The sequence below is a fragment of the Rhinoderma darwinii genome, unplaced genomic scaffold (genome assembly GCF_050947455.1).
Source record: "Rhinoderma darwinii isolate aRhiDar2 unplaced genomic scaffold, aRhiDar2.hap1 Scaffold_4416, whole genome shotgun sequence".
In the NCBI taxonomy this organism is placed as follows: domain Eukaryota; kingdom Metazoa; phylum Chordata; class Amphibia; order Anura; family Rhinodermatidae; genus Rhinoderma; species Rhinoderma darwinii.
Genome location: NW_027463880.1, coordinates 797 through 24,951, shown reverse-complemented (window position 1 = coordinate 24,951; position 24,155 = coordinate 797). Strand labels below are relative to the sequence as shown.

The 24,155-nt window shown below is 46.6% G+C and overlaps 13 non-coding genes across 13 annotated transcripts; all 13 read right to left on the bottom strand.

Moving 5' to 3' along the window:
- Positions 1-1,210: 1,210 nt before the first annotated feature.
- On the bottom strand, positions 1,211-1,401 carry LOC142714233 (U2 spliceosomal RNA). Its single transcript, XR_012870421.1, has one exon. It is a non-coding gene; the product is annotated as a U2 spliceosomal RNA (small nuclear RNA).
- A 1,300-nt stretch (positions 1,402-2,701) lies between these two features.
- LOC142714232 (U2 spliceosomal RNA) lies at positions 2,702-2,892 on the bottom strand. The gene has a single exon (XR_012870420.1). It is a non-coding gene; the product is annotated as a U2 spliceosomal RNA (small nuclear RNA).
- A 1,324-nt stretch (positions 2,893-4,216) lies between these two features.
- Positions 4,217-4,407, bottom strand: LOC142714231 (U2 spliceosomal RNA). The gene has a single exon (XR_012870419.1). It is a non-coding gene; the product is annotated as a U2 spliceosomal RNA (small nuclear RNA).
- A 1,288-nt stretch (positions 4,408-5,695) lies between these two features.
- On the bottom strand, positions 5,696-5,886 carry LOC142714228 (U2 spliceosomal RNA). Its single transcript, XR_012870418.1, has one exon. It is a non-coding gene; the product is annotated as a U2 spliceosomal RNA (small nuclear RNA).
- Positions 5,887-7,170: 1,284 nt separating this feature from the next.
- On the bottom strand, positions 7,171-7,361 carry LOC142714227 (U2 spliceosomal RNA). Its single transcript, XR_012870417.1, has one exon. It is a non-coding gene; the product is annotated as a U2 spliceosomal RNA (small nuclear RNA).
- Positions 7,362-8,689: 1,328 nt separating this feature from the next.
- On the bottom strand, positions 8,690-8,880 carry LOC142714219 (U2 spliceosomal RNA). The gene has a single exon (XR_012870409.1). It is a non-coding gene; the product is annotated as a U2 spliceosomal RNA (small nuclear RNA).
- Positions 8,881-14,562: 5,682 nt separating this feature from the next.
- Positions 14,563-14,753, bottom strand: LOC142714223 (U2 spliceosomal RNA). Its single transcript, XR_012870413.1, has one exon. It is a non-coding gene; the product is annotated as a U2 spliceosomal RNA (small nuclear RNA).
- A 1,296-nt stretch (positions 14,754-16,049) lies between these two features.
- LOC142714206 (U2 spliceosomal RNA) lies at positions 16,050-16,240 on the bottom strand. Its single transcript, XR_012870398.1, has one exon. It is a non-coding gene; the product is annotated as a U2 spliceosomal RNA (small nuclear RNA).
- Positions 16,241-17,528: 1,288 nt separating this feature from the next.
- On the bottom strand, positions 17,529-17,719 carry LOC142714194 (U2 spliceosomal RNA). The gene has a single exon (XR_012870387.1). It is a non-coding gene; the product is annotated as a U2 spliceosomal RNA (small nuclear RNA).
- A 1,300-nt stretch (positions 17,720-19,019) lies between these two features.
- On the bottom strand, positions 19,020-19,210 carry LOC142714272 (U2 spliceosomal RNA). Its single transcript, XR_012870457.1, has one exon. It is a non-coding gene; the product is annotated as a U2 spliceosomal RNA (small nuclear RNA).
- Positions 19,211-20,494: 1,284 nt separating this feature from the next.
- LOC142714260 (U2 spliceosomal RNA) lies at positions 20,495-20,685 on the bottom strand. The gene has a single exon (XR_012870446.1). It is a non-coding gene; the product is annotated as a U2 spliceosomal RNA (small nuclear RNA).
- A 1,292-nt stretch (positions 20,686-21,977) lies between these two features.
- Positions 21,978-22,168, bottom strand: LOC142714248 (U2 spliceosomal RNA). Its single transcript, XR_012870435.1, has one exon. It is a non-coding gene; the product is annotated as a U2 spliceosomal RNA (small nuclear RNA).
- A 1,288-nt stretch (positions 22,169-23,456) lies between these two features.
- On the bottom strand, positions 23,457-23,647 carry LOC142714236 (U2 spliceosomal RNA). Its single transcript, XR_012870424.1, has one exon. It is a non-coding gene; the product is annotated as a U2 spliceosomal RNA (small nuclear RNA).
- Positions 23,648-24,155: the final 508 nt, after the last annotated feature.

Here is a 24,155-nt window from a genome sequence, read left to right as displayed (position 1 = left end):
GCAATTCCATGGGGCCCTGCAGGCTCACACACTCACAGCTACACGGGAGGTGAATAAAGGCCGGAGAGGAAGCCAGACAGGATTTGCTTCTTTTGCTTGCACCACAATGCAGTGCTGAAAGAGGAGGAATCTACATAAAAACGCCTTCCTGGCAACGCCCAAATGCCCTGCTGCCATGCAGATAAACACTGGCAGCGGCAGCAAGTGCATGCCCACAGCCACCCCTTGTTCCTTCACACCTTGTATCAGCTGTAATCCAGTCCAGTCCAGTGCTGCCTGCTGAGCAGCACTGACCAACACTGCCTGGGCCCAGGCTTTTATCTCTGAGGCCCCATTATGATGTCAGAAAGCTGGCTCTGGAATCCTGAGGGCTCCACTATGACACGTGCAAAGTTCCGTCTGAACTTTATATAAGACGGTGAGGCTCAGTCAGTCACTCAGTGTTGCCTGAGAGGGCAACACTGCAACAGCCGGCCGCCAGGCTGTCTTTTTTTTGCACAGCTAGTTGCCTCCAGGAGGCCACAAGAGGGAGACAAGGGACTGCAAAATGGAAAATAGGCATCCACCAACTTTACAGACAACTTCTCCTTGCTCCTACAACCTCCATCCTTGCACAGTTTGTTATTCTTCTAGGTAACATAGTAACAAATCCAAATTGCTGCTCTCTTTGTAGGCAAGCAAGGCTTTGTTGCAACTGCAATTCTTACTTCTTCTTGAAATGTAGGGACGACAGTACATTCCATCACATCCATCTAGTGTACACAGGTAGGTCCATTGTGGCGGGCAGGCGAGCGGGCGGGCTGCTTTATTGGCTGTTTGCTGTTCCCCTACTCCACTCCACTATTTGACTGTTGTGCTGCATCAATCAATCAATCAATCAATCAATCAATCAATCAATCAATCAATCAATCAGTGGCTGGCTCAGGTGCAGCTCTTTAACTTACCTAAAAGGGAGGGCGGAGAGAAGACAAGGAAGGTGAATGAGGTGTTCCAATGTGAAATGCCGGAAACACAGAAACACAGACGACACACAACAAGAGGTGGCAATCTATTCATTAATTGCATTTAATCAATGAGCTCATTATCACTCATGCATTGTCCAACAGGTGTTGAAATAATGGGATTAAAAGGGGAGATCCCTTCAGAAAGACAGAAACAATAGCAAAGACAAAAAACACTTTTGGAATCTGCTTTTAGTCAACACATAAGGAAAGGGTGCACCGGTCCTGGAAATACTGCAATACCAGGTCAATGCGTGGAGTGGACAGAGCAAGCTCTATTTCCATCTCCCTGTTCTAAAAATCCATTTAATATATGGTCCCCAGATAGGGGACGTATCAGATATTAAACTGATAAGAACAGATACTACACTTGATCTTAGCCAAAAGGCCGAGAAGCGATAACCCGAACGGGCCGCGCGTTGCCCGAGTCTGCCCGATACTGCTGTTCAGCCCTTGCAGCGATTCAGCCTACTTCTAGGCAATTCCATGGGGCCCTGCAGGCTCACACACTCACAGCTACACGGGAGGTGAATAAAGGCCGGAGAGGAAGCCAGACAGGATTTGCTTCTTTTGCTTGCACCACAATGCAGTGCTGAAAGAGGAGGAATCTACATAAAAACGCCTTCCTGGCAACGCCCAAATGCCCTGCTGCCATGCAGATAAACACTGGCAGCGGCAGCAAGTGCATGCCCACAGCCACCCCTTGTTCCTTCACACCTTGTATCAGCTGTAATCCAGTCCAGTCCAGTGCTGCCTGCTGAGCAGCACTGACCAACACTGCCTGGGCCCAGGCTTTTATCTCTGAGGCCCCATTATGATGTCAGAAAGCTGGCTCTGGAATCCTGAGGGCTCCACTATGACACGTGCAAAGTTCCGTCTGAACTTTATATAAGACGGTGAGGCTCAGTCAGTCACTCAGTGTTGCCTGAGAGGGCAACACTGCAACAGCCGGCCGCCAGGCTGTCTTTTTTTTGCACAGCTAGTTGCCTCCAGGAGGCCACAAGAGGGAGACAAGGGACTGCAAAATGGAAAATAGGCATCCACCAACTTTACAGACAACTTCTCCTTGCTCCTACAACCTCCATCCTTGCACAGTTTGTTATTCTTCTAGGTAACATAGTAACAAATCCAAATTGCTGCTCTCTTTGTAGGCAAGCAAGGCTTTGTTGCAACTGCAATTCTTACTTCTTCTTGAAATGTAGGGACGACAGTACATTCCATCACATCCATCTAGTGTACACAGGTAGGTCCATTGTGGCGGGCAGGCGAGCGGGCGGGCTGCTTTATTGGCTGTTTGCTGTTCCCCTACTCCACTCCACTATTTGACTGTTGTGCTGCATCAATCAATCAATCAATCAATCAATCAATCAATCAATCAATCAATCAATCAATCAATCAATCAGTGGCTGGCTCAGGTGCAGCTCTTTAACTTACCTAAAAGGGAGGGCGGAGAGAAGACAAGGAAGGTGAATGAGGTGTTCCAATGTGAAATGCCGGAAACACAGAAACACAGACGACACACAACAAGAGGTGGCAATCTATTCATTAATTGCATTTAATCAATGAGCTCATTATCACTCATGCATTGTCCAACAGGTGTTGAAATAATGGGATTAAAAGGGGAGATCCCTTCAGAAAGACAGAAACAATAGCAAAGACAAAAAACACTTTTGGAATCTGCTTTTAGTCAACACATAAGGAAAGGGTGCACCGGTCCTGGAAATACTGCAATACCAGGTCAATGCGTGGAGTGGACAGAGCAAGCTCTATTTCCATCTCCCTGTTCTAAAAATCCATTTAATATATGGTCCCCAGATAGGGGACGTATCAGATATTAAACTGATAAGAACAGATACTACACTTGATCTTAGCCAAAAGGCCGAGAAGCGATAACCCGAACGGGCCGCGCGTTGCCCGAGCCTGCCCGATACTGCTGTTCAGCCCTTGCAGCGATTCAGCCTACTTCTAGGCAATTCCATGGGGCCCTGCAGGCTCACACACTCACAGCTACACGGGAGGTGAATAAAGGCCGGAGAGGAAGCCAGACAGGATTTGCTTCTTTTGCTTGCACCACAATGCAGTGCTGAAAGAGGAGGAATCTACATAAAAACGCCTTCCTGGCAACGCCCAAATGCCCTGCTGCCATGCAGATAAACACTGGCAGCGGCAGCAAGTGCATGCCCACAGCCACCCCTTGTTCCTTCACACCTTGTATCAGCTGTAATCCAGTCCAGTCCAGTGCTGCCTGCTGAGCAGCACTGACCAACACTGCCTGGGCCCAGGCTTTTATCTCTGAGGCCCCATTATGATGTCAGAAAGCTGGCTCTGGAATCCTGAGTGCTCCACTATGACACGTGCAAAGTTCCGTCTGAACTTTATATAAGACGGTGAGGCTCAGTCAGTCACTCAGTGTTGCCTGAGAGGGCAACACTGCAACAGCCGGCTGCCAGGCTGTCTTTTTTTTGCACAGCTAGTTGCCTCCAGGAGGCCACAAGAGGGAGACAAGGGACTGCAAAATGGAAAATAGGCATCCACCAACTTTACAGACAACTTCTCCTTGCTCCTACAACCTCCATCCTTGCACAGTTTGTTATTCTTCTAGGTAACATAGTAACAAATCCAAATTGCTGCTCTCTTTGTAGGCAAGCAAGGCTTTGTTGCAACTGCAATTCTTACTTCTTCTTGAAATGTAGGGACGACAGTACATTCCATCACATCCATCTAGTGTACACAGGTAGGTCCATTGTGGCGGGCAGGCGAGCGGGCGGGCTGCTTTATTGGCTGTTTGCTGTTCCCCTACTCCACTCCACTATTTGACTGTTGTGCTGCATCAATCAATCAATCAATCAATTAATCAATCAATCAATCAATCAATCAATCAATCAATCAATCAATCAATCAATCAATCAATCAATCAGTGGCTGGCTCAGGTGCAGCTCTTTAACTTACCTAAAAGGGAGGGCGGAGAGAAGACAAGGAAGGTGAATGAGGTGTTCCAATGTGAAATGCCGGAAACACAGAAACACAGACGACACACAACAAGAGGTGGCAATCTATTCATTAATTGCATTTAATCAATGAGCTCATTATCACTCATGCATTGTCCAACAGGTGTTGAAATAATGGGATTAAAAGGGGAGATCCCTTCAGAAAGACAGAAACAATAGCAAAGACAAAAAACACTTTTGGAATCTGCTTTTAGTCAACACATAAGGAAAGGGTGCACCGGTCCTGGAAATACTGCAATACCAGGTCAATGCGTGGAGTGGACAGAGCAAGCTCTATTTCCATCTCCCTGTTCTAAAAATCCATTTAATATATGGTCCCCAGATAGGGGACGTATCAGATATTAAACTGATAAGAACAGATACTACACTTGATCTTAGCCAAAAGGCCGAGAAGCGATAACCCGAACGGGCCGCGCGTTGCCCGAGTCTGCCCGATACTGCTGTTCAGCCCTTGCAGCGATTCAGCCTACTTCTAGGCAATTCCATGGGGCCCTGCAGGCTCACACACTCACAGCTACACGGGAGGTGAATAAAGGCCGGAGAGGAAGCCAGACAGGATTTGCTTCTTTTGCTTGCACCACAATGCAGTGCTGAAAGAGGAGGAATCTACATAAAAACGCCTTCCTGGCAACGCCCAAATGCCCTGCTGCCATGCAGATAAACACTGGCAGCGGCAGCAAGTGCATGCCCACAGCCACCCCTTGTTCCTTCACACCTTGTATCAGCTGTAATCCAGTCCAGTCCAGTGCTGCCTGCTGAGCAGCACTGACCAACACTGCCTGGGCCCAGGCTTTTATCTCTGAGGCCCCATTATGATGTCAGAAAGCTGGCTCTGGAATCCTGAGGGCTCCACTATGACACGTGCAAAGTTCCGTCTGAACTTTATATAAGACGGTGAGGCTCAGTCAGTCACTCAGTGTTGCCTGAGAGGGCAACACTGCAACAGCCGGCCGCCAGGCTGTCTTTTTTTTGCACAGCTAGTTGCCTCCAGGAGGCCACAAGAGGGAGACAAGGGACTGCAAAATGGAAAATAGGCATCCACCAACTTTACAGACAACTTCTCCTTGCTCCTACAACCTCCATCCTTGCACAGTTTGTTATTCTTCTAGGTAACATAGTAACAAATCCAAATTGCTGCTCTCTTTGTAGGCAAGCAAGGCTTTGTTGCAACTGCAATTCTTACTTCTTCTTGAAATGTAGGGACGACAGTACATTCCATCACATCCATCTAGTGTACACAGGTAGGTCCATTGTGGCGGGCAGGCGAGCGGGCGGGCTGCTTTATTGGCTGTTTGCTGTTCCCCTACTCCACTCCACTATTTGACTGTTGTGCTGCATCAATCAATCAATCAATCAATCAATCAATCAATCAATCAATCAATCAATCAGTGGCTGGCTCAGGTGCAGCTCTTTAACTTACCTAAAAGGGAGGGCGGAGAGAAGACAAGGAAGGTGAATGAGGTGTTCCAATGTGAAATGCCGGAAACACAGAAACACAGACGACACACAACAAGAGGTGGCAATCTATTCATTAATTGCATTTAATCAATGAGCTCATTATCACTCATGCATTGTCCAACAGGTGTTGAAATAATGGGATTAAAAGGGGAGATCCCTTCAGAAAGACAGAAACAATAGCAAAGACAAAAAACACTTTTGGAATCTGCTTTTAGTCAACACATAAGGAAAGGGTGCACCGGTCCTGGAAATACTGCAATACCAGGTCAATGCGTGGAGTGGACAGAGCAAGCTCTATTTCCATCTCCCTGTTCTAAAAATCCATTTAATATATGGTCCCCAGATAGGGGACGTATCAGATATTAAACTGATAAGAACAGATACTACACTTGATCTTAGCCAAAAGGCCGAGAAGCGATAACCCGAACGTGCCGCGCGTTGCCCGAGCCTGCCCGATACTGCTGTTCAGCCCTTGCAGCGATTCAGCCTACTTCTAGGCAATTCCATGGGGCCCTGCAGGCTCACACACTCACAGCTACACGGGAGGTGAATAAAGGCCGGAGAGGAAGCCAGACAGGATTTGCTTCTTTTGCTTGCACCACAATGCAGTGCTGAAAAAGGAGGAATCTACATAAAAACGCCTTCCTGGCAACGCCCAAATGCCCTGCTGCCATGCAGATAAACACTGGCAGCGGCAGCAAGTGCATGCCCACAGCCACCCCTTGTTCCTTCACACCTTGTATCAGCTGTAATCCAGTCCAGTCCAGTGCTGCCTGCTGAGCAGCACTGACCAACACTGCCTGGGCCCAGGCTTTTATCTCTGAGGCCCCATTATGATGTCAGAAAGCTGGCTCTGGAATCCTGAGGGCTCCACTATGACACGTGCAAAGTTCCGTCTGAACTTTATATAAGACGGTGAGGCTCAGTCAGTCACTCAGTGTTGCCTGAGAGGGCAACACTGCAACAGCCGGCCGCCAGGCTGTCTTTTTTTTGCACAGCTAGTTGCCTCCAGGAGGCCACAAGAGGGAGACAAGGGACTGCAAAATGGAAAATAGGCATCCACCAACTTTACAGACAACTTCTCCTTGCTCCTACAACCTCCATCCTTGCACAGTTTGTTATTCTTCTAGGTAACATAGTAACAAATCCAAATTGCTGCTCTCTTTGTAGGCAAGCAAGGCTTTGTTGCAACTGCAATTCTTACTTCTTCTTGAAATGTAGGGACGACAGTACATTCCATCACATCCATCTAGTGTACACAGGTAGGTCCATTGTGGCGGGCAGGCGAGCGGGCGGGCTGCTTTATTGGCTGTTTGCTGTTCCCCTACTCCACTCCACTATTTGACTGTTGTGCTGCATCAATCAATCAATCAATCAATCAATCAATCAATCAATCAATCAATCAGTGGCTGGCTCAGGTGCAGCTCTTTAACTTACCTAAAAGGGAGGGCGGAGAGAAGACAAGGAAGGTGAATGAGGTGTTCCAATGTGAAATGCCGGAAACACAGAAACACAGACGACACACAACAAGAGGTGGCAATCTATTCATTAATTGCATTTAATCAATGAGCTCATTATCACTCATGCATTGTCCAACAGGTGTTGAAATAATGGGATTAAAAGGGGAGATCCCTTCAGAAAGACAGAAACAATAGCAAAGACAAAAAACACTTTTGGAATCTGCTTTTAGTCAACACATAAGGAAAGGGTGCACCGGTCCTGGAAATACTGCAATACCAGGTCAATGCGTGGAGTGGACAGAGCAAGCTCTATTTCCATCTCCCTGTTCTAAAAATCCATTTAATATATGGTCCCCAGATAGGGGACGTATCAGATATTAAACTGATAAGAACAGATACTACACTTGATCTTAGCCAAAAGGCCGAGAAGCGATAACCCGAACGGGCCGCGCGTTGCCCGAGCCTGCCCGATACTGCTGTTCAGCCCTTGCAGCGATTCAGCCTACTTCTAGGCAATTCCATGGGGCCCTGCAGGCTCACACACTCACAGCTACACGGGAGGTGAATAAAGGCCGGAGAGGAAGCCAGACAGGATTTGCTTCTTTTGCTTGCACCACAATGCAGTGCTGAAAGAGGAGGAATCTACATAAAAACGCCTTCCTGGCAACGCCCAAATGCCCTGCTGCCATGCAGATAAACACTGGCAGCGGCAGCAAGTGCATGCCCACAGCCACCCCTTGTTCCTTCACACCTTGTATCAGCTGTAATCCAGTCCAGTCCAGTGCTGCCTGCTGAGCAGCACTGACCAACACTGCCTGGGCCCAGGCTTTTATCTCTGAGGCCCCATTATGATGTCAGAAAGCTGGCTCTGGAATCCTGAGGGCTCCACTATGACACGTGCAAAGTTCCGTCTGAACTTTATATAAGACGGTGAGGCTCAGTCAGTCACTCAGTGTTGCCTGAGAGGGCAACACTGCAACAGCCGGCCGCCAGGCTGTCTTTTTTTTGCACAGCTAGTTGCCTCCAGGAGGCCACAAGAGGGAGACAAGGGACTGCAAAATGGAAAATAGGCATCCACCAACTTTACAGACAACTTCTCCTTGCTCCTACAACCTCCATCCTTGCACAGTTTGTTATTCTTCTAGGTAACATAGTAACAAATCCAAATTGCTGCTCTCTTTGTAGGCAAGCAAGGCTTTGTTGCAACTGCAATTCTTACTTCTTCTTGAAATGTAGGGACGACAGTACATTCCATCACATCCATCTAGTGTACACAGGTAGGTCCATTGTGGCGGGCAGGCGAGTGGGCGGGCTGCTTTATTGGCTGTTTGCTGTTCCCCTACTCCACTCCACTATTTGACTGTTGTGCTGCATCAATCAATCAATCAATCAATCAATCAATCAATCAATCAATCAATCAATCAATCAATCAATCAATCAAGCAATCAATCAAGCAATCAATCAGTGGCTGGCTCAGGTGCAGCTCTTTAACTTACCTAAAAGGGAGGGCGGAGAGAAGACAAGGAAGGTGAATGAGGTGTTCCAATGTGAAATGCCGGAAACACAGAAACACAGACGACACACAACAAGAGGTGGCAATCTATTCATTAATTGCATTTAATCAATGAGCTCATTATCACTCATGCATTGTCCAACAGGTGTTGAAATAATGGGATTAAAAGGGGAGATCCCTTCAGAAAGACAGAAACAATAGCAAAGACAAAAAACACTTTTGGAATCTGCTTTTAGTCAACACATAAGGAAAGGGTGCACCGGTCCTGGAAATACTGCAATACCAGGTCAATGCGTGGAGTGGACAGAGCAAGCTCTATTTCCATCTCCCTGTTCTAAAAATCCATTTAATATATGGTCCCCAGATAGGGGACGTATCAGATATTAAACTGATAAGAACAGATACTACACTTGATCTTAGCCAAAAGGCCGAGAAGCGATAACCCGAACGGGCCGCGCGTTGCCCGAGCCTGCCCGATACTGCTGTTCAGCCCTTGCAGCGATTCAGCCTACTTCTAGGCAATTCCATGGGGCCCTGCAGGCTCACACACTCACAGCTACACGGGAGGTGAATAAAGGCCGGAGAGGAAGCCAGACAGGATTTGCTTCTTTTGCTTGCACCACAATGCAGTGCTGAAAGAGGAGGAATCTACATAAAAACGCCTTCCTGGCAACGCCCAAATGCCCTGCTGCCATGCAGATAAACACTGGCAGCGGCAGCAAGTGCATGCCCACAGCCACCCCTTGTTCCTTCACACCTTGTATCAGCTGTAATCCAGTCCAGTCCAGTGCTGCCTGCTGAGCAGCACTGACCAACACTGCCTGGGCCCAGGCTTTTATCTCTGAGGCCCCATTATGATGTCAGAAAGCTGGCTCTGGAATCCTGAGGGCTCCACTATGACACGTGCAAAGTTCCGTCTGAACTTTATATAAGACGGTGAGGCTCAGTCAGTCACTCAGTGTTGCCTGAGAGGGCAACACTGCAACAGCCGGCCGCCAGGCTGTCTTTTTTTTGCACAGCTAGTTGCCTCCAGGAGGCCACAAGAGGGAGACAAGGGACTGCAAAATGGAAAATAGGCATCCACCAACTTTACAGACAACTTCTCCTTGCTCCTACAACCTCCATCCTTGCACAGTTTGTTATTCTTCTAGGTAACATAGTAACAAATCCAAATTGCTGCTCTCTTTGTAGGCAAGCAAGGCTTTGTTGCAACTGCAATTCTTACTTCTTCTTGAAATGTAGGGACGACAGTACATTCCATAACATCCATCTAGTGTACACAGGTAGGTCCATTGTGGCGGGCAGGCGAGCGGGCGGGCTGCTTTATTGGCTGTTTGCTGTTCCCCTACTCCACTCCACTATTTGACTGTTGTGCTGCATCAATCAATCAATCAATCAATCAATCAATCAATCAATCAATCAATCAATCAATCAATCAGTGGCTGGCTCAGGTGCAGCTCTTTAACCCCTTAAGGACGCAGCCTAGTTTGGGCCTTAAGGCTCAGAGCCCATTTTTCAAATCTGACATATTTCACTTTATGTGGTAATAACGTCGGAATGCTTAAACCTATCCAAGCGATTCTGAGATTGTTTTCTCGTGACACTTTGGGCTTCATGTTCGTGGTAAAATTTGGTCGATATATTCAGTCTTTATTTGTGAAAAATTGCAAAATTTAGAGAAAATTTACAAAAAAAAGCATTTTTCAGAATTTAAATGCATCTGCTTGAAAAACAGACGGTTATACCACCCAAAATAGTTACTAGTTCACATTTCCCATATGTCTACTTTAGATTGGCATCGTTTTTTGAACATTATTTTATTTTTCTTGGACGTTACAAGGCTTAGAACATAAACAGCAATTTCTCATATTCTTAAGAAAATTTCAAAAGCCTTTTTTTGAAGGTGCCAGTTCAGTTCTGAAGTGGATTTGAGGGGCCTATGTATTAGAAACCCCCATAAAACACCCCATTTTAAAAACTAGACCCCTCAAGGTATTCAAAACAGCATATAGAAAGTTTTTTAACCCTTCAGGCATTTCACAGGAATTAAAGCAAAGTGGAAATGAAATTTGCAAATTTCATTTTTTCTGCTGAATTTCAATTTTATTCAATTTTTTTTTAGTAACAGAGAAGGTTTTACCAGAGAAACACTACTAAATATGTATTGTCCAGATTCTGCAGTTTTTAGAAATGCCCCACATGTGGCCCTACTGCGCTCGTGGACTAAAACACAAGCCCTAGAAGCAAAGAAGCACCTAGTGCATTTTGAGGGCTCTTTTTTATTAGAATATATTTTAGGCAGCATGCCAGGTTTGAAGAGGCGTTGAGGTATCAAAACAATGGAAACCCACCAGAAGTGACCCCATTTTGGAAATTACACCCCTCAAGGAATTCATTTATGGTTTTTGTTATCATTTTGACCGCACAGTTTTTTCATAGCACCTATTTGAATTGGGCTGTGAAATGAAAAAAATGATATTTTTTCCAATAAAATGTCATTTTTGATCAAATTTTCTTATTTTCACAGGGAACAACATACCCCATTTTGTTGCCCAATTTGTCCTTAGTGCGGCAATACCCCATTTGTGGTGATAAACTGCCGTTTGGGCCCATGGGAGGGCTCAGAAGGAAAGGAGCGCTATGTGTTTGTTGGAGTCCAGATTTTGCTGGATTGGTTTTCGGGTGCCATGTCGCATTTGCAGAGCCCCAGAGGTATCAAAGCAATGGAAACCCACCAGAAGTGACCCCATTTTGGAAACTACACCCCTCAAGGAATTCATTTATGGTTTTTTTTATCATTTTGACCGCACAGGTTTTTCACAGCACCTATTTGAATTGGGCTGTGAAATGAAAAAAATGATATTTTTTCCAATAAGATGTCATTTTTGATCAAAATTTCTTATTTTCACAAGGAACAACATACCCCATTTTGTTGCCCAATTTGTCCTTAGTGCGGCAATACCCCATTTGTGGTGATAAACTGCCCTTTGGGCCCATGGGAGGGCTCAGAAGGAAAGGACCACCATTTGGCCTACTGGAGCTTTTCTGGTGCTAAGTCATGTGTGCAGAAGCCCCTGAGGTACCAGTACAGTTGAAACCCCCGAGAAGTGACCCCATTTTAAAAACTACACCCCTTAAGACATTCATCTAGAGGTGTAGTGAGAATTTTGACCCCACAGGTACTGTGTAAAAGATAATGCGCAGCAGATGGTGCAGTGTGAGATTTGCAATTTTATATATGTATATGCCATTTCAGTGTCCAATATAGTGTGCCCAGCATGCGCCACCGGAGATATACACCCCTTAAATTGTAATGTGGGTTCTCCTGGGTACGGCAATACCCTACATGTGGCTGTTATCAGCTGCCTGGGCATACGGCAGGGCTCAGAAGGGAAAGATGAGGGGGGTAAGCTGTGCGGAGTGCATCAGGGTAAATTAAAAATCAAGGGATGTATGATACATTTTAAAACAATCTTTTATACAGAGCCCTGGTTTTTCGGGACACGTGTCACATTGGTATATTGTGTTCTTCCTTATCCCCCTCTTATAGCAGACTCTGCACCTCTTTTGACTCTTTCCCTTTCCACCGGTTTGGGGACCTTCTCCTGGAAAGTGTTGCCCTGGTACGATGCGTGTGGCCTCGCTTCCAGAAGTACTGGGTGCCCCCCCTTCCTGGTCCCTAAAGATTAGATCTTGAAATTCCAGGAAAGTTCCCCTCTGGCCTGCACATCGACGTAGCACATACGCATTGTACAAAGCCATCTGTATGATGTGCCCGGCCAGCTTCTTATACCACACCGAATGGCGCTGTAGGGCTTCAGGACTTGATTTGACAAGTCCATCCCTCCCATGTACCTATTGTAGTCCAGGATGCAGTCTGGTTTGGGGGTGGCCTTTCCTTCATATATCCTAAACCTGTAGGTATACCCTGATGCACTCTCGCACAGCTTATACATCTTCACGCCATACCTTGCCCTCTTACCTGGCAGGTACTGGCGGAATTGAACCCTCCCTTTAAAATGTACCAGGGACTCATCAATAGAAAAACACTTCTCGGGGGTGTATGCTTGGGAAAACCGGGCACTGGAACGGTCTAATAGGGGTCTCCGTTTATACAAACGGTCAAAACTGGGGTCATCTCGGGGTGGGCACGGCTCATTATCAGTATAATGTAAGAAGCGAAGTATTGCCTCATTTATTTATTTTTTTAGGTTCCAGTTCATTTCTGAAGTTGCTTTGAGGGGCCCATATATTAGAAACCCCTATCAAACACCCCATTTTAGAAACTAGACCCCTCAAAGTATTCACAACAGCATTTAGAAAGTTTATGAACCCTTTAGGTGTTTCACAGAAATTTAGAGCAAAGTAGAGGTGAAATTTACTCTTTTTATACCATTGTTTTTTATAACACAAAAGGATTTATCAGAGAAACGCAACTCAATACTTATTGCCCAGATTCTGCAGTTTTGAGAAATATCCCACATGTTGCCCTCGGGCGGTAATGGACTGAAGCACCGGCCTCCGAAGCAAAGGAGCACCTAGAGGATTTTGAGCCCTCTTTTTTATTAGGCACCATGTCCGGTTTGAAGAGGTCTTGTGGTGCCAAAACATTGGAAACCCCCCAAAAGTGACCCCAATTTGGAGACTAGACCCCTTGAGGAATCCATTGTAGTTTTCATGGGGTGCATGCGGCTTTTTGATCAGTTTTTATTCCATTTTTAGGTGGCGTGGTGACTAATAAACAGCAATTCTACTATTGTTTTTTTATTCTTTCTTTTTTACAGCGTTCACCGTGCGCTATAAATAAAATATTCACTTTATTCTGCGGGGCGATACGATCACGGCGATACCAGATGTTTATAGTTTTTTTTTATGTCTTATGGCGTTTGCACAATAAAATACGTTTTGTAAACAATCATTCACTTTTTGTGTTGCCTTATTCTAAGAGCCAGAACGTTTTTATTTTTCAATCAATAAAGCCGTGCGAGGACTTATTTTTTGCGTAACGAACTGCATTTTCCATCAGTACCATTTTTAGGTACATGCGACTTTTTGATCTCTTTTTATTCCATTTTTTGGGAGGTGAAGTGACCAAACAATTGTGATTGTGGTACGGTTTATTAATATTTTTTTTTACGGCGTTCACCGTGCGGGATAAATAACAAAATAATTTTGTAGTTCAGGCCGTTACGGACGCGGCGATACCAATTATGTATAGTTTATTTATTTGTTTATATATTTTTATTAATAATAAAGGACTGATAAGGGAAAAAGTGGAACTTTTACTTTTATTACTTTTAAAACTTTTATTTTCTTATTTTTACACATCTTTTTTTAACTTTTTTTTTACTTTATTACTTTGTCCCACTAGGGGACTTGAGGGCAGGAGGCCCTGATCGCTATTCTAATACACTGCACTACATGCGTAGTGCAGTGTATTAGAACTGTCAGCTACTCACTGACAGCAAGCATAGTGGGTCCTGACGTTGTCAGGACCCACTAGGCTTCCGTCTATGGCATAGCCGGACGCCATTGTTTGGTGTCCGGTTGCCATAGTCACCATCGCCGGCCGCTATCGCGTAGCAGGCCGGCGATGGCAGCTTAACCCCTAAAAAGCCGCGATCTCTATAGAACGCGGCTTTTAAGGGGTTAATCAGCGGGGACACAGCGATCGGTCCCCGCTGTAGGAGCTGTGACAGCTGCTGAACAAGACAGCAGCGTCACAGCTCCTGTATGTGTCGGGAGGACGGCCGAAACGGCCGTTACTCCCGAGACGTACTATTACGGCATGGAGCGCGAACGATACAGCTGCCATGACGTAATAGTACGTCAAGGAGCGGGAAGGGGTTAACTTACCTAAAAGGGAGGGCGGAGAGAAGACAAGGAAGGTGAATGAGGTGTTCCAATGTGAAATGCCGGAAACACAGAAACACAGACGACACACAACAAGAGGTGGCAATCTATTCATTAATTGCATTTAATCAATGAGCTCATTATCACTCATGCATTGTCCAACAGGTGTTGAAATAATGGGATTAAAAGGGGAGATCCCTTCAGAAAGACAGAAACAATAGCAAAGACAAAAAACACTTTTGGAATCTGCTTTTAGTCAACACATAAGGAAAGGGTGCAACGGTCCTGGAAATACTGCAATACCAGGTCAATGCGTGGAGTGGACAGAGCAAGCTCTATTTCCATCTCCCTGTTCTAAAAATCCATTTAATATATGGTCCCCAGATAGGGGACGTATCAGATATTAAACTGATAAGAACAGATACTACACTTGATCTTAGCCAAAAGGCCGAGAAGCGATAACCCGAACGGGCCGCGCGTTGCCCGAGCCTGCCCGATACTGCTGTTCAGCCCTTGCAGCGATTCAGCCTACTTCTAGGCAATTCCATGGGGCCCTGCAGGCTCACACACTCACAGCTACACGGGAGGTGAATAAAGGCCGGAGAGGAAGCCAGACAGGATTTGCTTCTTTTGCTTGCACCACAATGCAGTGCTGAAAGAGGAGGAATCTACATAAAAACGCCTTCCTGGCAACGCCCAAATGCCCTGCTGCCATGCAGATAAACACTGGCAGCGGCAGCAAGTGCATGCCCACAGCCACCCCTTGTTCCTTCACACCTTGTATCAGCTGTAATCCAGTCCAGTCCAGTGCTGCCTGCTGAGCAGCACTGACCAACACTGCCTGGGCCCAGGCTTTTATCTCTGAGGCCCCATTATGATGTCAGAAAGCTGGCTCTGGAATCCTGAGGGCTCCACTATGACACGTGCAAAGTTCCGTCTGAACTTTATATAAGACGGTGAGGCTCAGTCAGTCACTCAGTGTTGCCTGAGAGGGCAACACTGCAACAGCCGGCCGCCAGGCTGTCTTTTTTTTGCACAGCTAGTTGCCTCCAGGAGGCCACAAGAGGGAGACAAGGGACTGCAAAATGGAAAATAGGCATCCACCAACTTTACAGACAACTTCTCCTTGCTCCTACAACCTCCATCCTTGCACAGTTTGTTATTCTTCTAGGTAACATAGTAACAAATCCAAATTGCTGCTCTCTTTGTAGGCAAGCAAGGCTTTGTTGCAACTGCAATTCTTACTTCTTCTTGAAATGTAGGGACGACAGTACATTCCATCACATCCATCTAGTGTACACAGGTAGGTCCATTGTGGCGGGCAGGCGAGCGGGCGGGCTGCTTTATTGGCTGTTTGCTGTTCCCCTACTCCACTCCACTATTTGACTGTTGTGCTGCATCAATCAATCAATCAATCAATCAATCAATCAATCAATCAATCAATCAATCAATCAATCAGTGGCTGGCTCAGGTGCAGCTCTTTAACTTACCTAAAAGGGAGGGCAGAGAGAAGACAAGGAAGGTGAATGAGGTGTTCCAATGTGAAATGCCGGAAACACAGAAACACAGACGACACACAACAAGAGGTGGCAATCTATTCATTAATTGCATTTAATCAATGAGCTCATTATCACTCATGCATTGTCCAACAGGTGTTGAAATAATGGGATTAAAAGGGGAGATCCCTTCAGAAAGACAGAAACAATAGCAAAGACAAAAAACACTTTTGGAATCTGCTTTTAGTCAACACATAAGGAAAGGGTGCACCGGTCCTGGAAATACTGCAATACCAGGTCAATGCGTGGAGTGGACAGAGCAAGCTCTATTTCCATCTCCCTGTTCTAAAAATCCATTTAATATATGGTCCCCAGATAGGGGACGTATCAGATATTAAACTGATAAGAACAGATACTACACTTGATCTTAGCCAAAAGGCCGAGAAGCGATAACCCGAACGGGCCGCGCGTTGCCCGAGCCTGCCCGATACTGCTGTTCAGCCCTTGCAGCGATTCAGCCTACTTCTAGGCAATTCCATGGGGCCCTGCAGGCTCACACACTCACAGCTACACGGGAGGTGAATAAAGGCCGGAGAGGAAGCCAGACAGGATTTGCTTCTTTTGCTTGCACCACAATGCAGTGCTGAAAGAGGAGGAATCTACATAAAAACGCCTTCCTGGCAACGCCCAAATGCCCTGCTGCCATGCAGATAAACACTGGCAGCGGCAGCAAGTGCATGCCCACAGCCACCCCTTGTTCCTTCACACCTTGTATCAGCTGTAATCCAGTCCAGTCCAGTGCTGCCTGCTGAGCAGCACTGACCAACACTGCCTGGGCCCAGGCTTTTATCTCTGAGGCCCCATTATGATGTCAGAAAGCTGGCTCTGGAATCCTGAGGGCTCCACTATGACACGTGCAAAGTTCCGTCTGAACTTTATATAAGACGGTGAGGCTCAGTCAGTCACTCAGTGTTGCCTGAGAGGGCAACACTGCAACAGCCGGCCGCCAGGCTGTCTTTTTTTTGCACAGCTAGTTGCCTCCAGGAGGCCACAAGAGGGAGACAAGGGACTGCAAAATGGAAAATAGGCATCCACCAACTTTACAGACAACTTCTCCTTGCTCCTACAACCTCCATCCTTGCACAGTTTGTTATTCTTCTAGGTAACATAGTAACAAATCCAAATTGCTGCTCTCTTTGTAGGCAAGCAAGGCTTTGTTGCAACTGCAATTCTTACTTCTTCTTGAAATGTAGGGACGACAGTACATTCCATCACATCCATCTAGTGTACACAGGTAGGTCCATTGTGGCGGGCAGGCGAGCGGGCGGGCTGCTTTATTGGCTGTTTGCTGTTCCCCTACTCCACTCCACTATTTGACTGTTGTGCTGCATCAATCAATCAATCAATCAATCAATCAATCAATCAATCAATCAATCAATCAGTGGCTGGCTCAGGTGCAGCTCTTTAACTTACCTAAAAGGGAGGGCGGAGAGAAGACAAGGAAGGTGAATGAGGTGTTCCAATGTGAAATGCCGGAAACACAGAAACACAGACGACACACAACAAGAGGTGGCAATCTATTCATTAATTGCATTTAATCAATGAGCTCATTATCACTCATGCATTGTCCAACAGGTGTTGAAATAATGGGATTAAAAGGGGAGATCCCTTCAGAAAGACAGAAACAATAGCAAAGACAAAAAACACTTTTGGAATCTGCTTTTAGTCAACACATAAGGAAAGGGTGCACCGGTCCTGGAAATACTGCAATACCAGGTCAATGCGTGGAGTGGACAGAGCAAGCTCTATTTCCATCTCCCTGTTCTAAAAATCCATTTAATATATGGTCCCCAGATAGGGGACGTATCAGATATTAAACTGATAAGAACAGATACTACACTTGATCTTAGCCAAAAGGCCGAGAAGCGATAACCCGAACGGGCCGCGCGTTGCCCGAGCCTGCCCGATACTGCTGTTCAGCCCTTGCAGCGATTCAGCCTACTTCTAGGCAATTCCATGGGGCCCTGCAGGCTCACACACTCACAGCTACACGGGAGGTGAATAAAGGCCGGAGAGGAAGCCAGACAGGATTTGCTTCTTTTGCTTGCACCACAATGCAGTGCTGAAAGAGGAGGAATCTACATAAAAACGCCTTCCTGGCAACGCCCAAATGCCCTGCTGCCATGCAGATAAACACTGGCAGCGGCAGCAAGTGCATGCCCACAGCCACCCCTTGTTCCTTCACACCTTGTATCAGCTGTAATCCAGTCCAGTCCAGTGCTGCCTGCTGAGCAGCACTGACCAACACTGCCTGGGCCCAGGCTTTTATCTCTGAGGCCCCATTATGATGTCAGAAAGCTGGCTCTGGAATCCTGAGGGCTCCACTATGACACGTGCAAAGTTCCGTCTGAACTTTATATAAGACGGTGAGGCTCAGTCAGTCACTCAGTGTTGCCTGAGAGGGCAACACTGCAACAGCCGGCCGCCAGGCTGTCTTTTTTTTGCACAGCTAGTTGCCTCCAGGAGGCCACAAGAGGGAGACAAGGGACTGCAAAATGGAAAATAGGCATCCACCAACTTTACAGACAACTTCTCCTTGCTCCTACAACCTCCATCCTTGCACAGTTTGTTATTCTTCTAGGTAACATAGTAACAAATCCAAATTGCTGCTCTCTTTGTAGGCAAGCAAGGCTTTGTTGCAACTGCAATTCTTACTTCTTCTTGAAATGTAGGGACGACAGTACATTCCATCACATCCATCTAGTGTACACAGGTAGGTCCATTGTGGCGGGCAGGCGAGCGGGCGGGCTGCTTTATTGGCTGTTTGCTGTTCCCCTACTCCACTCCACTATTTGACTGTTGTGCTGCATCAATCAATCAATCAATCAATCAATCAATCAATCAATCAATCAATCAATCAATCAATCAATCAGTGGCTGGCTCAGGTGCAGCTCTTTAACTTACCTAAAAGGGAGGGCGGAGAGAAGACAAGGAAGGTGAATGAGGTGTTCCAATGTGAAATGCCGGAAACACAGAAACACAGACGACACACAACAAGAGGTGGCAATCTATTCATTAATTGCATTTAATCAATGAGCTCATTATCACTCATGCATTGTCCAACAGGTGTTGAAATAATGGGATTAAAAGGGGAGATCCCTTCAGAAAGACAGAAACAATAGCAAAGACAAAAAACACTTTTGGAATCTGCTTTTAGTCAACACATAAGGAAAGGGTGCACCGGTCCTGGAAATACTGCAATACCAGGTCAATGCGTGGAGTGGACAGAGCAAGCTCTATTTCCATCTCCCTGTTCTAAAAATCCATTTAATATATGGTCCCCAGATAGGGGACGTATCAGATATTAAACTGATAAGAACAGATACTACACTTGATCTTAGCCAAAAGGCCGAGAAGCGATAACCCGAACGGGCCGCGCGTTGCCCGAGCCTGCCCGATACTGCTGTTCAGCCCTTGCAGCGATTCAGCCTACTTCTAGGCAATTCCATGGGGCCCTGCAGGCTCACACACTCACAGCTACACGGGAGGTGAATAAAGGCCGGAGAGGAAGCCAGACAGGATTTGCTTCTTTTGCTTGCACCACAATGCAGTGCTGAAAGAGGAGGAATCTACATAAAAACGCCTTCCTGGCAACGCCCAAATGCCCTGCTGCCATGCAGATAAACACTGGCAGCGGCAGCAAGTGCATGCCCACAGCCACCCCTTGTTCCTTCACACCTTGTATCAGCTGTAATCCAGTCCAGTCCAGTGCTGCCTGCTGAGCAGCACTGACCAACACTGCCTGGGCCCAGGCTTTTATCTCTGAGGCCCCATTATGATGTCAGAAAGCTGGCTCTGGAATCCTGAGGGCTCCACTATGACACGTGCAAAGTTCCGTCTGAACTTTATATAAGACGGTGAGGCTCAGTCAGTCACTCAGTGTTGCCTGAGAGGGCAACACTGCAACAGCCGGCCGCCAGGCTGTCTTTTTTTTGCACAGCTAGTTGCCTCCAGGAGGCCACAAGAGGGAGACAAGGGACTGCAAAATGGAAAATAGGCATCCACCAACTTTACAGACAACTTCTCCTTGCTCCTACAACCTCCATCCTTGCACAGTTTGTTATTCTTCTAGGTAACATAGTAACAAATCCAAATTGCTGCTCTCTTTGTAGGCAAGCAAGGCTTTGTTGCAACTGCAATTCTTACTTCTTCTTGAAATGTAGGGACAACAGTACATTCCATCACATCCATCTAGTGTACACAGGTAGGTCCATTGTGGCGGGCAGGCGAGCGGGCGGGCTGCTTTATTGGCTGTTTGCTGTTCCCCTACTCCACTCCACTATTTGACTGTTGTGCTGCATCAATCAATCAATCAATCAATCAATCAATCAATCAATCAATCAATCAGTGGCTGGCTCAGGTGCAGCTCTTTAACTTACCTAAAAGGGAGGGCGGAGAGAAGACAAGGAAGGTGAATGAGGTGTTCCAATGTGAAATGCCGGAAACACAGAAACACAGACGACACACAACAAGAGGTGGCAATCTATTCATTAATTGCATTTAATCAATGAGCTCATTATCACTCATGCATTGTCCAACAGGTGTTGAAATAATGGGATTAAAAGGGGAGATCCCTTCAGAAAGACAGAAACAATAGCAAAGACAAAAAACACTTTTGGAATCTGCTTTTAGTCAACACATAAGGAAAGGGTGCACCGGTCCTGGAAATACTGCAATACCAGGTCAATGCGTGGAGTGGACAGAGCAAGCTCTATTTCCATCTCCCTGTTCTAAAAATCCATTTAATATATGGTCCCCAGATAGGGGACGTATCAGATATTAAACTGATAAGAACAGATACTACACTTGATCTTAGCCAAAAGGCCGAGAAGCGATAACCCGAACGGGCCGCGCGTTGCCCGAGCCTGCCCGATACTGCTGTTCAGCCCTTGGAGCGATTCAGCCTACTTCTAGGCAATTCCATGGGGCCCTGCAGGCTCACACACTCACAGCTACACGGGAGGTGAATAAAGGCCGGAGAGGAAGCCAGACAGGATTTGCTTCTTTTGCTTGCACCACAATGCAGTGCTGAAAGAGGAGGAATCTACATAAAAACGCCTTCCTGGCAACGCCCAAATGCCCTGCTGCCATGCAGATAAACACTGGCAGCGGCAGCAAGTGCATGCCCACAGCCACCCCTTGTTCCTTCACACCTTGTATCAGCTGTAATCCAGTCCAGTCCAGTGCTGCCTGCTGAGCAGCACTGACCAACACTGCCTGGGCCCAGGCTTTTATCTCTGAGGCCCCATTATGATGTCAGAAAGCTGGCTCTGGAATCCTGAGGGCTCCACTATGACACGTGCAAAGTTCCGTCTGAACTTTATATAAGACGGTGAGGCTCAGTCAGTCACTCAGTGTTGCCTGAGAGGGCAACACTGCAACAGCCGGCCGCCAGGCTGTCTTTTTTTTGCACAGCTAGTTGCCTCCAGGAGGCCACAAGAGGGAGACAAGGGACTGCAAAATGGAAAATAGGCATCCACCAACTTTACAGACAACTTCTCCTTGCTCCTACAACCTCCATCCTTGCACAGTTTGTTATTCTTCTAGGTAACATAGTAACAAATCCAAATTGCTGCTCTCTTTGTAGGCAAGCAAGGCTTTGTTGCAACTGCAATTCTTACTTCTTCTTGAAATGTAGGGACGACAGTACATTCCATCACATCCATCTAGTGTACACAGGTAGGTCCATTGTGGCGGGCAGGCGAGCGGGCGGGCTGCTTTATTGGCTGTTTGCTGTTCCCCTACTCCACTCCACTATTTGACTGTTGTGCTGCATCAATCAATCAATCAATCAATCAATCAATCAATCAATCAATCAATCAATCAATCAGTGGCTGGCTCAGGTGCAGCTCTTTAACTTACCTAAAAGGGAGGGCGGAGAGAAGACAAGGAAGGTGAATGAGGTGTTCCAATGTGAAATGCCGGAAACACAGAAACACAGACGACACACAACAAGAGGTGGCAATCTATTCATTAATTGCATTTAATCAATGAGCTCATTATCACTCATGCATTGTCCAACAGGTGTTGAAATAATGGGATTAAAAGGGGAGATCCCTTCAGAAAGACAGAAACAATAGCAAAGACAAAAAACACTTTTGGAATCTGCTTTTAGTCAACACATAAGGAAAGGGTGCACCGGTCCTGGAAATACTGCAATACCAGGTCAATGCGTGGAGTGGACAGAGCAAGCTCTATTTCCATCTCCCTGTTCTAAAAATCCATTTAATATATGGTCCCCAGATAGGGGACGTATCAGATATTAAACTGATAAGAACAGATACTACACTTGATCTTAGCCAAAAGGCCGAGAAGCGATAACCCGAACGGGCCGCGCGTTGCCCGAGCCTGCCCGATACTGCTGTTCAGCCCTTGCAGCGATTCAGCCTACTTCTAGGCAATTCCATGGGGCCCTGCAGGCTCACACACTCACAGCTACACGGGAGGTGAATAAAGGCCGGAGAGGAAGCCAGACAGGATTTGCTTCTTTTGCTTGCACCACAATGCAGTGCTGAAAGAGGAGGAATCTACATAAAAACGCCTTCCTGGCAACGCCCAAATGCCCTGCTGCCATGCAGATAAACACTGGCAGCGGCAGCAAGTGCATGCCCACAGCCACCCCTTGTTCCTTCACACCTTGTATCAGCTGTAATCCAGTCCAGTCCAGTGCTGCCTGCTGAGCAGCACTGACCAACACTGCCTGGGCCCAGGCTTTTATCTCTGAGGCCCCATTATGATGTCAGAAAGCTGGCTCTGGAATCCTGAGGGCTCCACTATGACACGTGCAAAGTTCCGTCTGAACTTTATATAAGACGGTGAGGCTCAGTCAGTCACTCAGTGTTGCCTGAGAGGGCAACACTGCAACAGCCGGCCGCCAGGCTGTCTTTTTTTTGCACAGCTAGTTGCCTCCAGGAGGCCACAAGAGGGAGACAAGGGACTGCAAAATGGAAAATAGGCATCCACCAACTTTACAGACAACTTCTCCTTGCTCCTACAACCTCCATCCTTGCACAGTTTGTTATTCTTCTAGGTAACATAGTAACAAATCCAAATTGCTGCTCTCTTTGTAGGCAAGCAAGGCTTTGTTGCAACTGCAATTCTTACTTCTTCTTGAAATGTAGGGACGACAGTACATTCCATCACATCCATCTAGTGTACACAGGTAGGTCCATTGTGGCGGGCAGGCGAGCGGGCGGGCTGCTTTATTGGCTGTTTGCTGTTCCCCTACTCCACTCCACTATTTGACTGTTGTGCTGCATCAATCAATCAATCAATCAATCAATCAATCAATCAATCAATCAATCAATCAGTGGCTGGCTCAGGTGCAGCTCTTTAACTTACCTAAAAGGGAGGGCGGAGAGAAGACAAGGAAGGTGAATGAGGTGTTCCAATGTGAAATGCCGGAAACACAGAAACACAGACGACACACAACAAGAGGTGGCAATCTATTCATTAATTGCATTTAATCAATGAGCTCATTATCACTCATGCATTGTCCAACAGGTGTTGAAATAATGGGATTAAAAGGGGAGATCCCTTCAGAAAGACAGAAACAATAGCAAAGACAAAAAACACTTTTGGAATCTGCTTTTAGTCAACACATAAGGAAAGGGTGCACCGGTCCTGGAAATACTGCAATACCAGGTCAATGCGTGGAGTGGACAGAGCAAGCTCTATTTCCATCTCCCTGTTCTAAAAATCCATTTAATATATGGTCCCCAGATAGGGGACGTATCAGATATTAAACTGATAAGAACAGATACTACACTTGATCTTAGCCAAAAGGCCGAGAAGCGATAACCCGAACGAGCCGCGCGTTGCCCGAGCCTGCCCGATACTGCTGTTCAGCCCTTGCAGCGATTCAGCCTACTTCTAGGCAATTCCATGGGGCCCTGCAGGCTCACACACTCACAGCTACACGGGAGGTGAATAAAGGCCGGAGAGGAAGCCAGACAGGATTTGCTTCTTTTGCTTGCACCACAATGCAGTGCTGAAAGAGGAGGAATCTACATAAAAACGCCTTCCTGGCAACGCCCAAATGCCCTGCTGCCATGCAGATAAACACTGGCAGCGGCAGCAAGTGCATGCCCACAGCCACCCCTTGTTCCTTCACACCTTGTATCAGCTGTAATCCAGTCCAGTCCAGTGCTGCCTGCTGAGCAGCACTGACCAACACTGCCTGGGCCCAGGCTTTTATCTCTGAGGCCCCATTATGATGTCAGAAAGCTGGCTCTGGAATCCTGAGGGCTCCACTATGACACGTGCAAAGTTCCGTCTGAACTTTATATAAGACGGTGAGGCTCAGT